Source organism: Mus caroli, chromosome 5 (genome assembly GCF_900094665.2).
Source record: "Mus caroli chromosome 5, CAROLI_EIJ_v1.1, whole genome shotgun sequence".
NCBI lineage: Eukaryota > Metazoa > Chordata > Mammalia > Rodentia > Muridae > Mus > Mus caroli.
The window spans coordinates 130746317-130762822 of record NC_034574.1 but is presented as its reverse complement, the minus strand read 5'-3'; the positions used below and the strand labels follow the sequence as shown (position 1 = coordinate 130762822).

Sequence of the window (16506 nt, the reverse complement as noted above, 5' to 3'; positions counted from 1 at the left end):
GAAGAAGAAGAAGAAGAAGAAGAAGAAGAAGAAGAAGAAGAAGAAGAAGAAGAAGAAGAAGAAGAAGAAGAAGAAGAAGAAGAAGAAGAAGAAAAGAAAAAATAGGAAATTTTGTAATATCATGGATAACCCTGGAAGGCATATGTTAGGTGAAATAATCCAGACACAAGAGCAGACATTAAGGCAAACACACATGTAGACCACTGAAAATTCAAACTCACAGAAAGAAAGAATAGAATGTTTATTACCTGAGGCTGGACTATGGCCAGATTGGGGAAATATTAGTCAAATGACACAAAATATCAGTGAAACAAGAGGAAAAAGTTAAGGACCACAGAAGCCAAATTACCATGTTGAGGATTGTTAGGTGTCCTGTCCACGAGAAGAAGTGTAAGTAAATTGGGTTAATGGACTAAGTAGGTTTCTTCCACCATCCTTCACATGCACCCACATCAAAACCTCATGTTTTATATACTAAGTATCTACTTGTCACTTAAAAAAATTCAGACAGTTAGAACAATTTTGTTACTTTTTTTTTAACCACAATGAAATGATACACTTTTAAAATAAAGAAATGCATTTGACCACTATGTCATTAAGTGTTGGTGACCTACTATTTGAGTTACTTTTCTATTGCCGTGATAAAACACTGGCCTCAGTGGGAGAAGATGCACCTAAACCTGCAGAGACTTGATGTGTGCCAGTGTTGGGGGATACCCTGGGTGGGGCACCTTCTCAGAGGAGAAGGGGATGGGAGATGGGGGAAGAATTCTGTGAGGGGGGGATGATGTGGGGGGCAGCATTTGGGAAATAAATAAATAAATAAATAAATAAATAAATAAATAAACCACCATGACCAAGCAACTTGTAAAATAAAGTGTTTTATCTAGGATTCATAGTTGTACAGGGATGGAGTCCATAACCATCACTAAATTGTGCTTCACTTAACTATGCCCAAAATAAATCACTCAGGATCAGACTCTCAAAGTTGGAGCCATTACCAGCTACTGAGCCATGCTGAACTGAACTGCCACATTCTTGCCTTTTACAAATAACCTTTCTGCAGGCCCATGAAGGTGTCAGTTTGGTTCAATATTTTCCTGGTGATAATCAATCCTGTGTGCACAATAAAGCACAAAGTAAACTAAATAAAGAGGGCATGTGACTATATTCAAACTCTCTGTAAAGTGTCTATGATCCTTTCCATAAAAAAATTGAGAAAAACAAGCTTAAGTTCAGTGTTTTCTCTGGTCACACAGGTCACCAAAGCTATCAAAGCTCACCAGATTAGAAAGCATGTCTCCTTCAAAAAGGATAACAGGTATTTCATTCTTTCCCTTGAAAGAACAACCCTGTGTTCTTAACATTCCAGCCCCCTCAGACCCCTCGTGCTTATCTGTGAGCATAGAGATCTCTGTGCCCCCACACATCCTACATATACCAAGTGAAAGCAATTCCTTATGATAAACCTCATGTAGGTGTAAGCATGCAAGTATATATGGAGACATTGACTACTAAATTCATTGATTATACAAATAACCAGAAATAAGGGATGTGGAATTTGCAATGTCTTTACAAGTAAAGTCATTGACAATAATACTTTCCTTTATTATTAGGAAATGACTTTATTTCTTGCAATTAAATCCACTTTGAGGCTTCTTAGTAAGATGGCCATGCAGAAGGTGGTTCCAGGGGACCCAGTAAAAGAAAAGAGTCAGAACAAGGAAAAGAAAGCTTTAATACAGAAAGAAGGAGAGAAGGAGATTCAGAAATGTACAAAGGTAGCATTAGGATATGTGAAAACTACAGGAAAAAACAGAGTGATATATTGATAAGAAGTAATGCAAGGGCTGGTGATACAAGGGCTGATGCTTCAGTGACTAAGAGCATTTGCTATTCTTGCAGAGTCCCAGCATTGGGAGGCTCACAACTGCCTGTAACTCCTATTCTGGCCTGTGTGGTCACTAGGCTTGTATGCACAACATCGTTTTCCACGGGTGCTTTCCTCCCTCAGGGTGACTAACACACAGATCCTCTGTTCAGTCTTCAGTGCAGTGGCTACTTCTCACAACTTCGATACATCAGGAGGCACTTCCACTTCCAAGCCCTGGCTAGAACAACAGTCAACTCAGTGGGTAGGAACCTGCCCAGACTGCGGAAAGCTAAGTGTGCCAGCAGAGGTCACTGACATGCAAAGAAAAGCTACTAAAGTGAACAGAGCCTCTTGTGGGACACAACATTCTGTCAGACTCAGTAGCATCATAAACCAGAGGAAAGACAAGATTCCACACGTCACCAGACCCTTTCCTTCATTACATGCATGTAACCCTGTCTTGAAAAATCAACCAATGAACCAAAGAAAGAAAAAGAAATTCTTTTGGGTGTGTGCCTGAAGAAATCAACACACTTAAGACATGCTTGCTCATTCTTGTTGACTGCTGCACTATTACTAGGAAATGGTACCATTCTATATGTCTATCAACAGATAAGTTGATAAATGTGATCCTTACATACAATGGAATTTTATTTAGCTGTGCAGAAGGTGAATTCAAGTTACTAGTAGAAAAAGGTATGCTTCTGGCAGTCAGTGTGTTAAGCAAAATAACTTGGATTCAGAAACACAAATTCCACATCTTCTTGGGATGTTTCTTTTTATTTTCAGAACTGGGGATCAAATCTAGGCTCCTAGAACACTAGGCATGCACTTTATTGCTGAACTATACCCCAGCTTATTCTAGAATGATTAATATGATCTCTCAAGTCCTTGGAAACTTATTTCTCAAATAAGAAAGACCATATGCTTGTTAAACACTTCACAAATGCTGAACAGTAATACAGAGCTGGGAATGGAACAGATGCTCATCAAAGGTTCATCCGATAAACAAGTGAATGATACAGATGTAATAGCTGCTTCAGTTACAGAGATGCTATATTCTGGTGTAAAGAAGAGCAACAGATCAAAGAACTAAAAGTTATTTGAATAAGCTGGGTGGTGATGCCACACGCCTTTCATCCCAGCACTTGGGAGGCAGATGCAGGTGGATCTCTGAGTTTGAGGCTGGTCTGGTCTACAGAGTAAGTTCCAGGACAGCCAGGGCTACACAGAGAAACCATCTAAAGAAGGAAATTCCTTAAATAAAGTGGTGGTGCATTTAATCTATTCAAAGAATAAGTAACAATATGGGATCAATACACACATTGGTAACCCCTTTCTACAATCCTTCCCCCACCCCTGTTCTCCTTTAAGCAGGTGGGGTACCCCCTGGGTATCCCCTCACCCTGGCGCTTCAAGCCTCTGTGGGGGTAGGCTCTTTCTTTTCCATTGAGGCAAGACAAGGCAGCCTAGCTAGAAGAACATATCTCATGTACAGGCAACAACTTTTGGGATAGCCACACTCCAATTGTTCAGGACCCACACAAAAACCAAGCTGCACATCTGCTATGATACGTATGTGTGGGGAGGCCTAGGTCCAGCCTGTGTATGTCCTTTGGTTGGTGGTTCAGACTCTGAGAGCCCCAAGGGTCCAGGTTAGTTGACTCTGTTGGTCTTTCTGTGAAGTTCCTCTCCCTTTTGAGGCCCACAATCCTTCCTCTTATTCTTTCTCAAGAGTCCCCAAGCTCCATCCACTCTTTGACTGTCTTGACTGTTTGACTCCATCTGTCTGAGTCAGCTTCTGGGTGGAGCATCTCAGAAGACAACTTCTTCCTAACTACAAGCATAGCATAGCATTATTAACAGTGTCAGGAACTGGTGCTTGCCCATAGGATGGGTCTCAAGTTGGGCTAGTTATTGGTGGACCTTTTCCTCAGTCTCCGCTCCATCCCCTTTGTCTGCATTTCTTGTGTAGACAGGATAAATTTTGGGTTCAAAGTTTTTTTGTGTGGGCTGGTTGCTATTGCTATTGCTCTATTGCTCCACTGAGGTTCCTGCCTGGCTACAGGAGGTGTCCACTTCAGGTTCCATATCCGCAGTGTAGTGAGTCACAGCTAGATTCTGAGTGCTAGGAGTGAAGCAATGAGAAGCAGGCAATAAAGCTGCCTGTCTCCAGCCACCAAATAAATAGAAATAGAGACTTAGAAATCTGATTTAACTGTTTTTAAGGATAAAAAGCAATATATGGATTTTGCCCAAGTCACGTGGAGATTTCTTCCCACAGTTGGAAGCCAATACAAAGAGGCTAAGATGAGAGGCAGAGACGCAGATGGTAGAAGCAACAGGTATTAAGCTTCACAGAAGAGAAGAGTTAGGGAAAACGAACAAATGATTTAAAGACATGTAAAAGTCTTTCCAGGACAGTTTCTCCAGATCTTTGAACATGGTTGATGTTGCAGCCGGCCAGCAGCTCGTAATGAGAATGGTTCGACTGAGATGGCCACTCGAGCTGAAAAGAGAGGAACTAGACGGGGCGAAAGAAGAAATGGAGCCAAGTCTCTGATCAAAGCTCAATTTTACTAATTCAGACACTCAGTTATAAAGGAAGGGGGAGGGGACCTGATTCCCGCCAAATAACTCGGGGTCCAGTAGCAGGGTGAACACGTGTGTGGCTCCAAACAACAAAGTAGCACGGTCCAGCAGTGGGCGTGGCAGAACGAATGAGCAGGAAACTCCACCCTTGAGCAAGCAGGTTCCAGGCTGGGGGTGGAGAGACTACAGGTTGACATAGGAGTTTTGGGATTGTCAGCTTAGTATGATAAAAAAAAAAAAATTAGAGCCTAAGCCAGCTGTACACAGGTCCTGGCAGGAGAGACCTGTTCTCCCAGAAATGTTTTTACTCCTGGGCTCGGAGGTGAGACAACCACTTTCTCTCCAATAATTGTGTGGAGTGGGGCCAGTCAGAAGCACATGGGGTACAAGATCAGTGGAGCAGCTGGGACAGGATCCTTCTAGTCCATCATCTGCACCCCCGAGCTGAGGCGGTTCCACAGCCCGCAGTACACGGGCCCCACCAGGAGAGAGCTGGTCTTGCAGGAGTACTGAAACAGGCTTACAGACCTACTGGAGGAACAAGCTCCAGTCAGAAACAACAAGAATGTCGAACACCAAAGATAACCAGATGGCAAAAGACAAACACAAGAATCTTTCCAACAGGAAACAAGACTCCTTGGCACCATCAGAACACAGTTCTCCAACCACAGCAAGTTGTGGATTCCCCAACACACTGGAAAAGCAAGATTCGGCTTTAAAATCATATCTCATGATGTTGATAGAGGATTTTAAGGACATAAATAACCCCCTTAAAGAAATACAGGAGAACACAGATAAACAGATAGAAACCCTTAAAGAGGAAACACAAAAATCCCTTAAAGAAATACAGGCGAACACAGGTAAACAGGTAGAAGCCCTTAGAGAGGAAACACAAAGATCCCTTAAAGAATTGCAGGAAGACACATCCAAACAGGTGAAGGAATTGAACAAAACCATCCAGGATCGAAAAATGGAAGTAGAAACAATAAAGAAATCACAAAGGGAGACAACTCTGGAGATAGAAAACCTAGGAAAGAGATCAGGAGACATAGATGCAAGCATCGCCAACAAGAAATGGAAGAGAGAATCTCAGGCACAGAAGATATTATAGACAACATTGACACAACAATCAAAGAAAATGCAAAATGCAAAAAGATCCTAACTCAAAACATCCAGGAAGCCAAGCAGTGGTGGCGCATGCCTTTAATCCCAGCACTTGGGAGGCAGAGGCAGGTGGATTTCTGAGTTCAAGGCCAGCCTGGTCTACAGAGTGAGCTCCAGGACAGCCAGGGCTACACAGAGAAACCCTGTCTCAAAGTCTCAAAACAAAACAAAACAAAACAAAACAGAACAAACAAAAAAACCATCCAGGACACAATGAGAAGACCAAATAGGTATAGAAGAGAGTGATGATTCCCAAGTTAAAGGGCCAGTAAATATCTTCAACAAAATTATAGAAGAAAATTTTCTTAACCTAAAGAAAGAGATGCCCATGAACATACAAGAATCCTATAGAACACCAAATAGATTGGATCAGAAAAGAAATTCCTTCCATCATATAATAATCAAAACACCAAATGCACAAAACAAAGAAATAATATTAAAAGCAGTAAGGGAAAAAGGCCAAGTAACATATAAAGTGAGACCTATTAGAACCAAACTTCTCGCCAGAAACTATGAAAGCCAGGAGATCCTGGGCAGACGTTATACAGACCCTAAGAGACCACAAATGCCAGTCCAGGCTACATTACCCAGAAAACTCTCAATAACCATAGATGGAGCAACCAAGATGTTCCATGACAAAAACAAATTTACACAATATTGCTCCACAAATCCAGGCCTTCAAAGGATAATAAAGGGAAAACTCTAACACAAGGAGGGTGACTACACCCTAGAAAAAGCAAGAAAATAATCTTCTTTTAACAAACCAAAAAGAAGATAACCACAAAACCCATAATTCTGCCTATAACAACAAAAATAACAGGAAGCAACAATCTTCTTTCCTTAACATTTCTTAATATCAATAGACTCAATTCTCCAATAACAAGACATAGACTAGCAGACTGGATACGTAAACAGGACCCAGCATTTTGCTGCATACAGGAAATATACCTCAGTGACAGAGACAGACACTACCTCAGAGTAAAAAGCTGGAAAATAATTCTCCAAACAAATGGTCCCAAGAAACAAGCTGGAGAAGCCATTCTAATATTGAATAAAATCAACTTCCAACCTAAAGTTATCAGAAGAGATAAGGAAGGACACTTTATACTCATCAAAGGAAAAAAAAATCTACCAAGATGAACTCTCAATTTTGAATACCTATGCTCCTAATGCAAGGGCATTCACATTCAGAAAAGAAACTTTACTAAAGCTCAAAGCACACATTGCATTGCACACAATAATAGTAGGAGACATCAACATCCCACTCTCATCAATGGACAGATCTTGGAAACAGAAACTAAACAGAGACACATCGAAATTAACAGAAGCTATGAAACAAATGGATTTAACAGATATCTACAAAACATTTTATCCTAAAACAAAAGCATAGACCTTTTTCTCAGCACCTCATGGTACCTTCTCCAAAATTGACCATATAATCAGTCACAAAACAGGCCTGAACAGATATAAGAAGATTGAAATAATTTGATGCATCCAATCAGATCATGATGGACTAAGGCTGGTCTTCAATAACAACATAAACAATAGAAAGCACAATTACATGTGGAAGCTGAACAACACTCTACTCAATGAAGAAATAAAGGAAGAAATTAAAGACTTTTTAGAGTTTAATGAAAATGAAGCCACAACATACCCAAACTTATTGGACACAATGAAAAAAGCCATAAGAGGAAAACTCATAGCTCTGAGTGCCTCCAAAAAGAAACTGGAGACAGCACACACTAGCAGATTGACAGCACATCTAAAAGCGCTAGAACAAAAAGAAGCAAATTCACCCAAGAGGAGTAGATGGCAGGAAATGATCAAACTCAGGGCTGAAATCAACCAAGTGGAAACAAAAAGAACTATACAAAGAATCAACCAAACCAGGAGCTGGTTCTTTGAGAAAATCAACAAAATAGATAAATCCTTAGCCAGACTAACTAGAGGGCACAGAGATAGAATCCTAATAAACAAAATCAGAAATGAAAAGGGAGACATAACAACAGAAACTGAGGAAATCCAAAAAACATCATCATATTCTACTACAAAAACTTATACTCAACAAAACTGGAAAATCTGAATGAAATGGATAATTTTCTAGACAGATACCAGGTACCAAAGTTAAATCAGGATCAGATAAACAATCTAAACAGTCCCATATCCCTGAAGAAGTAGAAACAGTCATTAATAGTCTTCCAACCAAAAAAAAAAGCCCAGGACCAGATGGGTTTAGTGCAGAGTTCTATCAGACCTTCAAAGAAGACCTAATTCAATACTCCTCAAACTATTCCACAAAATAGAAACAGAAGGTATTCTACCCAATTCATTCTATGAAGCTACAGTTACTCTGATACCTAAAACACACAAAGACCCAACAAGAAAATGAACTTCAGATCAATTTCCCTTATGAATATTGATGAAAAAATATTCAATAAAATTCTCGCAAACCAAATCCAAGAACACATCAAATAACCATCCATCACAATCAAGTAGGCTTCATCCCAGGGATGCAGAGATGGTTCAATATATTCAGAAATCCATCAATGTAATCCACTATATAAACAAATTCAAAGGAAAAAAACCATATGATCATCTCATTATGAGATGCTGAGAAAGCATTTGACAAAATCCAACACCACTTCATGATAAAATTCTTGGAAAGATCAGGAATTCAAGGCCCATACCTAGACAGTAAAAGCAATATACAGCAAACTAGTAGCCAACATCAAGCTAAATGGAGAGAAACTTGAAGCAGTCCCACTAAAATCAGGGACTAGACAAGGCTTCCCACTCTCTCCCTACCTATTCAATATAGTTCTTGAAGTTCTAGCCAGAGCAATTAGACAACAAAAGGGAAGTCAAAATATCACTATTTGCAGATGATATGATAGTATACATAAGTGATCCCAAAAATTCAACTAGAGAACTCCTAAACTTGATAAACAACTTCAGCAAAGTAGCTGGATATAGAATTAACTCAATCAAAACAGTGGCCTTCGTCTACACAAAGTATAAACAGGATGTGAAAGAAATTAGGGAAACAACACCCTTCACACTAGTCACAAATAATATAAAATATTTTGGAGTGGCTCTAATTAAGCAAGTGAGAAATCTGTATGATTTTAACTTCAAGTCTCTGAAGAAAGTAATCAAAGAAGATCTCAGAAGATGGAAAGATTTCCCCTACTTATGCATAGTCCAAGTCAGCCATCACTGGGATGGGAGGGCCCTTGGTATTGAAAACTTTATATGCCTCAGTACAGGGGAATGCCAGGGCCAAGAAGCGGGAGTGGCTGGGTAGGGGAACAGGGTGGGGGGAGGGTATAGGGAACTTTCTGGATAGCATTTGAAATGTAAATAAAGAAAATATCTAATAAAAAATACTACTGAAGAATAAAAAATATGGCCATCTTGCCTAAAGCAATCTAGGCTTTTAAGCAAGTAAGAGGGACTTTAATTAAAGTTAATTAGAGAGATATATAGATATTCTGGCTTTTGATCTTAAAAAAATAGGTTGAAAGCAGAAGGTAGGGAGCCTATCCTATCTCAGACAGCAGAAACTTTGGCCTTGAGAATTATACATAGAGAAAGGAACATACATATCTATGGAGATATTAATTTCCGTGTTAGGGAGGATTCAAGTTTGCGCAGATGTATAAATAATTTAGGCCTTGTTCTCATGAAGGTTGGGGCAGGGGACAATAAAAAACCAGTCTCAATATTTGTTTAGGTTGCTTTAAATTGTTTTAATTATCAAAATAAGTATGATTATGAGTTTGATGGTTATGTTAAAGCTCCTCTGGGAGAGAGGTCAAACTGAACCCTTAATGAATTCCGGTTACTGGACCAAGGATGTGCTATTTGGAGAGAAAGGTTCTGTGTTTATGTTGACAGGAGAAAAAGCTCTGGATCCCTTCCAGAGTGAGTTGTGGCAGGGAAAGTCCACCTAAAATCTTGAAAAATTCGAGAAAACCAAACAAGACAGGTAAATTGATCTGCTGATTCATGGATATAGGAACAACTCAGTAACTGGCTTAGACATAAAAATGTCTCTAGCCCCCCGCCGTCAACGCCGCGTTGATCGGGGACACTCGCAGTCCGCAGCCTCCGGGCGAGGCCGCTGTGCTTCGGGCCTTGCTGGGCGCGGGGCCAGGCGACTGCGGGGCTCTCGCGGTGGCAACCCCGGGCGGGTTTCATTTTGCCCGGGGAGCCGGCGGGAGGGGAACGCTGCGCCCCGGAGAGGCCGTTTGTCTCCCGCATCCCGGAGGCGGCAGGCGTTGGGCACGGGCGGCGCGGGGGATGCGCTCCACCGGGCCGCCCGGGCATCTGCGAGCCGAGGCGGCGGATCCTCACGAAGAACAAGCGCCCTGGTGGGCTCCCGCCCGCTCTGCGCCTACAGCATGCAGCCATCTCGCCCCGAAGGTTAAAATTGTACAAGGATTCACCACCTTTTTGACAGGTATTTGAGAATACCACTGATACACAATTCTGACAGTATTTCATGACAGTGGATGGTGACAGCTGTATCACAGATGCTTTGGGATTTCTGCAGACTACATTGGAGGAAGTCATTCTGTGATCCAGCCCCGTGATGGGGACAGCTGAGGACAGCATGAGTGATCATGAAAACACAAATGGTTCAAAAGAACGTTTCAGAGAACAAGATATTTACCTTCCAATTGCAAATGTGGCTAGGATAAGAAAAAAAAAGCCATATCTCAAGCAGGAAAGATCGCAAAAGATGCCAACGAATAAGTTCAGGAATGTGTAGTGAATTTATAAGCTTCATCACGTCTGAAGCAAGCGAAAGGTGTCATCAGGAGAAGCGGAAGGCAATCAATGGGGAGGATATTCTGTTTGCCATGTCCACTCTAGGCTTTGACAGCTACGTGGAGCCTCTGAAACTGTCGGCCATCACTGGAAAGAGAGGCCCATTGGACACGCAAACTTTATATGCCCCAGTACAGGGGAACGCCAGGGCCAAAAAGTGGGAGTGGGTGGGTAGGGGAGTGGGTGGGAGGGTATGGGGGACTTTTGGGATAGCATTGGAAATGTAAATGAGGAAAATACCTAATAAAAAGTAAAAAAAAAATTTAGATATTAAATATTTGATTGCTGAAAAAAGAAGAAGAAGAAGAAGAAGAAGTTCAGAGAGGCCATGAAAGGAGAGAAGGGTATCGGGGGAGCAGTCCCCGCTACAGATGGACTAAACAGAAGAGCTCACGGAAGAGGCATTCACTAACCAGTTACCAGCTGGCTTAATAACTGCAGGTGATCAACAGCAAAACTTTATGGTTTACACGACGTCTTACCAACAGATCTCTGGTGTCCAGCAAATTCAGTTTTCGTGATCGAGAAGAAAGGAGGGAACGGGGCTTGTATGGAGAGAGAGTCTGGAGCAGAGGCGTGGGAAGGAAGTGAGGGTGAAGCTGCCTCCTTGTACCATAAGTAGCTGTAATGTAGCTTCCTGATGCTTGACTAGTTGAAGTGTTAATTCTGACTTGAGTATCTTTTTCATGAACGATTTTAAAAGAAAAAAAAATTGGATTTTAAAGGTATTAAAATATTTTTGTTTTGTACGAGAGTTTGTTGCTCTGTATGATGCCTGTATGCATTGTATATTGCAATTTATTACTGTCAGAGATTTGTAGACAGTTTCTTATTTTCATATTGAATCATGTTATTATTTTGTAATTCAAGTAAGCAGCTGGGTTAATTCATAACGTTTACCCTTTTAATAAAATATACGGGTAGAGTTCAAAAAAATGTCTCTAGCCAAAACTTCAGCTAAAATGAGACAATAAATCTTATTTGTTATTGTAGTGGCTATTCCTGGTTGTCAACTTGACTATATCTGGAATGAACTACAATCCAGAATTGGGAGTCTCACCAGTGACCCTAATCTGGAGGCTGGGAGATAGAAGTTTCTGACCTGGATCTTGGTATGGGGATCTTGAGGCATAGTTGCTATGGATGCTAGAAGATTAAGACAGGGAGCTCTCCGAGTTCAAGGTCATCTGGGATTAAAGGTGTGGTGGCACTGAGCAACTGCTAGATCCTTGGACTTCCTCCATTCACAGCAGCTTCTGACATTGTTGGGAACTGGACTGCAGACTGTAAGTCATCAATAAATTCCTTTACTATATAGAGACTACCGATAAGTTCTGTGACTCTAGAGAACCCTGACTGATACAGTTATGGAATCTCTAAGATTCTTTGTGCCCTCCTTCATATGGCAGGAATGAAGATTTATTACATTTGGTTATTGATAAAATTAATTTATAAAAAATACAGACCCCCATTCGAATAACTTATTGGTACTAAAATTTTGGTTGTGAGATTCATATACTCTATATGAATACTCTATATATTCATTATATTCTATAAACCTAGGTTTATAGAATGTACAGCTCTGACAAGATTCATCTTCTGGGACACTGAACTGACTTGCTGTTCCAGTCTCCTGCTTCCTGATGCTGTCCAGAAACTTGCTTCCAGGGCAGCTTTAGTATTGCTGCTGATTCCAGATGATCTCACTTCATCCAACCTTTCAGAGGAATTCAGTCAGAACTTCAGTCAAGCCCTGAGCCTTCTAAGCATACAGAGACTCGATAACAGTTGCTAAAGCTAGCTTTCTTAAGTCTAACCAAATTTTCTGATTTTCCTATCCCTCCCCACTCCTTTAAAGAATTTTTTGTCACCTCCTTCTTCCAGCAGGAAGAAGTTGTGGAGAGTTGTCATCCCCATCTCTTGGGCTGAGGTGTCTGATTACAGTTATTTATAAATTATAAATAGGTTGTCTTTTTTTTTTTTTTTTTGGTTTTTCGAGACAGGGTTTCTCTGTATAGCCCTGGCTGGCCTCGAACTCAGAAATCCGCCTGCCTCTGCCTCCCAAGTGCTGGGATTAAAGGCATGCACCACGACTGCCTGGCTTCCTGGATGTTTTGCCAGTCTAGGTTGTCTTTTTAAGGAATAATTTGGAAATGGTCATAATTTTGAACAAGAAGGAAATAGATGGGATGGATTACTAATTTTATTCTTGAACAAAGCATTGTGAAGTCATAATGTTACATTGATAGAAATCTTTATTAATACAAACTGAAGTTATAATTTCTTACATTGGTACAGAATTTATATTGATACAGATTTAAGGTTTTCATTGGTATACATTTCTATATTGATACAAAATTTGTGATTAATATTGCTACTCTTAGATAAGCATTGTGCTTATACAACTCATTTAAGAATACCCAGTCCTTCTAATATTTGCTATTACAAACTGTTTAGGATGATTAACACAAGTTAAGGGCCAGACAGTAACGTTATGTGCCACACCCACTCCAGTGGAATCTGTGTGACAAGTCCAAAAGCTTGGCTGCAGTCCTAACGCAAAAAGTTTCGAGGAAACTGGTCTCCTGGAAGTTCTTTGGTATCCTGTAACAGAGATGTGTTTCAAATTTGTCCCTGAGAGTTTTGTGTGATTTCTTTCAGTATTGTTTTATTATAGGTACCCCCAGGGAATGATTTGACAAATAGCTAATTAGATTGAACTTTGCTTCCTGGCCTTCACCAATGTCCTGATGTTCTAGGCAGTCTTGAGCTGACCCTGGGCTTGGAATTTAGTAAGAGTGTTACTTATTCAGACAACTTGCCTTCAGTATTGAAAGAGAGATAGTGAAAGAAATCAGGCATTACTATCTACTAAATAGAGTTAGAAATTTCAGGGCAAGCTTAACAAAGTAAGTTTAGAATTCTTATTATAGTCACGTATGGCAGACTACATTGCTTAATAGAAGAAAGTTTGGTGGGCTGGTAATGGAGGTTACCCCACAAATAATTTAGAATACAGATGAGTCACTCCCATATACAGGAATTTACAATGGTTTAGGAAGAAGATCAGGCTGTGGTTTAAGGAGGAACTAGAGTATTTCATTATTCATGAGAAGGTTAGCAAGAGCAGAACTAGTACATACTTTCACTAGCCCAGAAGAATAGCATAGTTAGGTATTTACTAAGAGCTGGCTGGTGGTGGGTTAAACAATAAGTCAGAATTAGAACTATGGCTTGGGCAGGAAAGCCCTTGCCCTTGGAGTGTAAAGACCTTATCCTGGCTTCTAAGAATATAGCTGACCTTAGATAGGGCTGACTTTATCCCAGTTGTTACATTGCCTGGTTCCTGCCAATCTTTATGTATGCATTCTTCTGTTTTGTGTAAAGAGTCATTAAACATAGGGTAACCTCAATGTACCTTGGCTGATGTGTTGTTACCTAACTTCCTTATTTTCTTCTGTATTATAAGTCTGATGCTCGCTTTGAGAAATTACATTCAGATCCAGCACTCCCTTGTGTCAGTATCTGTTTCTCATTTTGCCAACTCCTTGCCCACCTGAGTACCGGGATCCTGAATTCTCCCATGGGCTGAGGGAATGACTGAGTCCAGTCCGTGGCAGTTATGGTTATATTAGATTCTAATTTAATTATAATAATATGTTTTCAACATTACACAAGTAAAAATGGTTAAGAATAATTAAGGTTTACAAGTTCAAATATCCTTTACATAGATAGATAATCTTCAAAAACATCAGAAATCCACAAACTATAACATTTAATGTTATTTAATTATTAAGGATCATTTGACAATGATACATGTCTGCTTCTGACAGTTTCTCCATTCTCGTTCAAAGAATTCAGCATCTTTACCTCCAGACAAGGTTTCTTATTGTGGCAAGGTATCCATAGGGCAGAAATTGCCTATATCATCTACAGATAAAATACTGTTCAGTAAAAGGACACACGATATGAAATAGTCAACTGATAGCTCTGCCAAGTCAGGGTAACCAGTCCTTCATAATCCTGCTTTACAAAGGTCTGTCAGATGATCCTGGGCCAGAAGGCTGAAGACAGATGCTCCGACATTATAAGAAATCGGGGGGCTGTCCAGGCAGTCGGCTGTCTCTATAATATGTTTAATTTTTAGAAGCTATGCTTTGTGCTTCCTATATACTCAGGTAATATTTAATACATTCTCGATTTCTGATAGGGTTGAAGACTAATTATGGTCCCACAAACAAACAAGTTGTTTAACATTAAAGATATGATATAGAAGTAAAAACATGGTTTTTAGATGGTGTTACAGGCTAAAATCTAAATGCAATTCAGGTATAGAGTTATAACTCTTTAAGTTAGGAATGATGGACTAGATGTTAATTGTATATCATACCTTGTAATTTACATGATTGTTATGGACCTGCTCAATTTATGTCTGAGAGAAAAGTTTCTTGTTTGCTTGGTTTTTGATTGTTTTGTTTTTTAAATTGGACAGAAAAGGTGAGCTGTATGGGAATGGTTTAGATGACTTGATTGGGAATCTGTGCTTACTGATGCTGAAGATCCCTGCCCCCAATTGGGTTTTGGTCTATTAATAAAGATGCCAGTGGAAAGAAAGAAGAAGGATTTCCAGGTTCCTGCAGGCTAGAAAAGAGGAAGAGAATCGAGAGACCAAGGGAGAGAGAGATGGGACAGACAGGCTTGGAGCTACAGGGGAGATCTTCCAAAATGTAGGTAGAAAGGGAAAGTGACCAGAAAGCATCTAGGGCAGCAAGACCAGTGGGCTTCACAGGAGGTAACTGGGCAGATAAGCTGAGGGAAGATGCAGAGGTGTTAAACTAGGGATAAAGGTAACTGACCAACTAAACTGAGGGCAGTTTTAGAGGTGTTGAGCTAGGGTTAAAGGTAATTGAGCAACTAAGCTGAGGGAAGATTAAGAGGTGTTGAACTAGGAGTGAAGCATGATAGCCACACAAGGCTTGGAAGAGTCCAGGCACAGAGATAATAAGCCAGTTTAAAAATGAGCTAATGTGTGTGTGTGTGTTTTATTCACTGATCTGAGATAGCTCCTGAGCAGGTGCATGTGTATAACCAGCTGGGAACACAAAGCTGTTTAGACAAAACTACACTCTACACATATATATATATTACCTTCCTTTTGTTGTCGAATTGCTCTGGCTAGGACTTCAAGTACTATATTGAATAGGTAGGGAGAAAGTGGGCAGCCTGTCTAGTCCCTGATTTTAGTGGGATTGCTTCCAGCTTCTCTCCATTTCCTTTGATGTTGGCTACTTGTTTGCTGTAGATTGCTTTTATTATGTTTAGGTATGGGCCTTGAATTCCTGATCTTTCCAAGACTTTTATCATGAAGGGGTGTTGGATTTTGTCAAATGCTTTCTCAGCATCTAACAAGATGATCACGTGGTTTTTGTCCTTGAGTTTGTTTATATAGTGGATTACAAATCTGTCTGCTTCTGCCTCAGAAGTGAAGGATTAAAGGCCTGGATGCTGTGATTGTGATTACTCATGATGGATGCAGCGTCCCCTGAAGACAGTACTTGGAGAACTTTCCCTTATCTTCTGCCTTTCACCCCCATCTCTGCCCTTTCTTCCATGATGTTTCCAGAGTCTTAGGAGTGGCATAAATGTTTTCTTTAGGAGTGAGTACTAGTCTACCACTCATTCTCAGCCTTTTGAGCAGCCAAGACTTTTGAGCAGCCAGGAGTCTCTGTATTCATTGCCATATTTTGCAAACATCTTTGACTTAGGTGGAGAGTATTGTTTCTCTAAATAAATGTAAATATTTATAATACAGTTTGGGGCCAGAAAAAAATTTTCTATTCGATTGCTTTCTGTCTTTTACATCCAGTTTCTTTAATACAAGAAACTATCTTAACTATTATTCAGATCACCCACGTTTGATAAGAGAATGACAAGCTGAGCATGGTTTTAATCTCAACAGGCAGATCTCTGTGGGTTCAAGCCTGGTCTACATAGCACATACCAGGTCAGGCAAGGCTACACAGTGTTTCAAAAAAAAAAAAAAA

At 40.3% G+C, this 16506-nt stretch overlaps 1 protein-coding gene and 1 pseudogene across 2 annotated transcripts in view; both read left to right on the top strand.

The window, feature by feature from the left end:
- The first annotated feature begins 9898 nt into the window (after positions 1–9898).
- Positions 9899–10983, top strand: LOC110295439 (annotated as a pseudogene).
- Positions 10984–11666: 683 nt separating this feature from the next.
- The window catches only part of LOC110294771 (cytochrome P450 3A13), a 60072-nt gene continuing 55232 nt past the window's right edge, over positions 11667–16506 (top strand). For both annotated transcript variants that reach the window (XM_021163232.2, XM_021163231.2), the window contains exon 1: positions 11667–11748. The gene's annotated coding sequence lies outside the window, so the exon portion shown is untranslated. The remainder of the gene's footprint in view (positions 11749–16506) is intronic.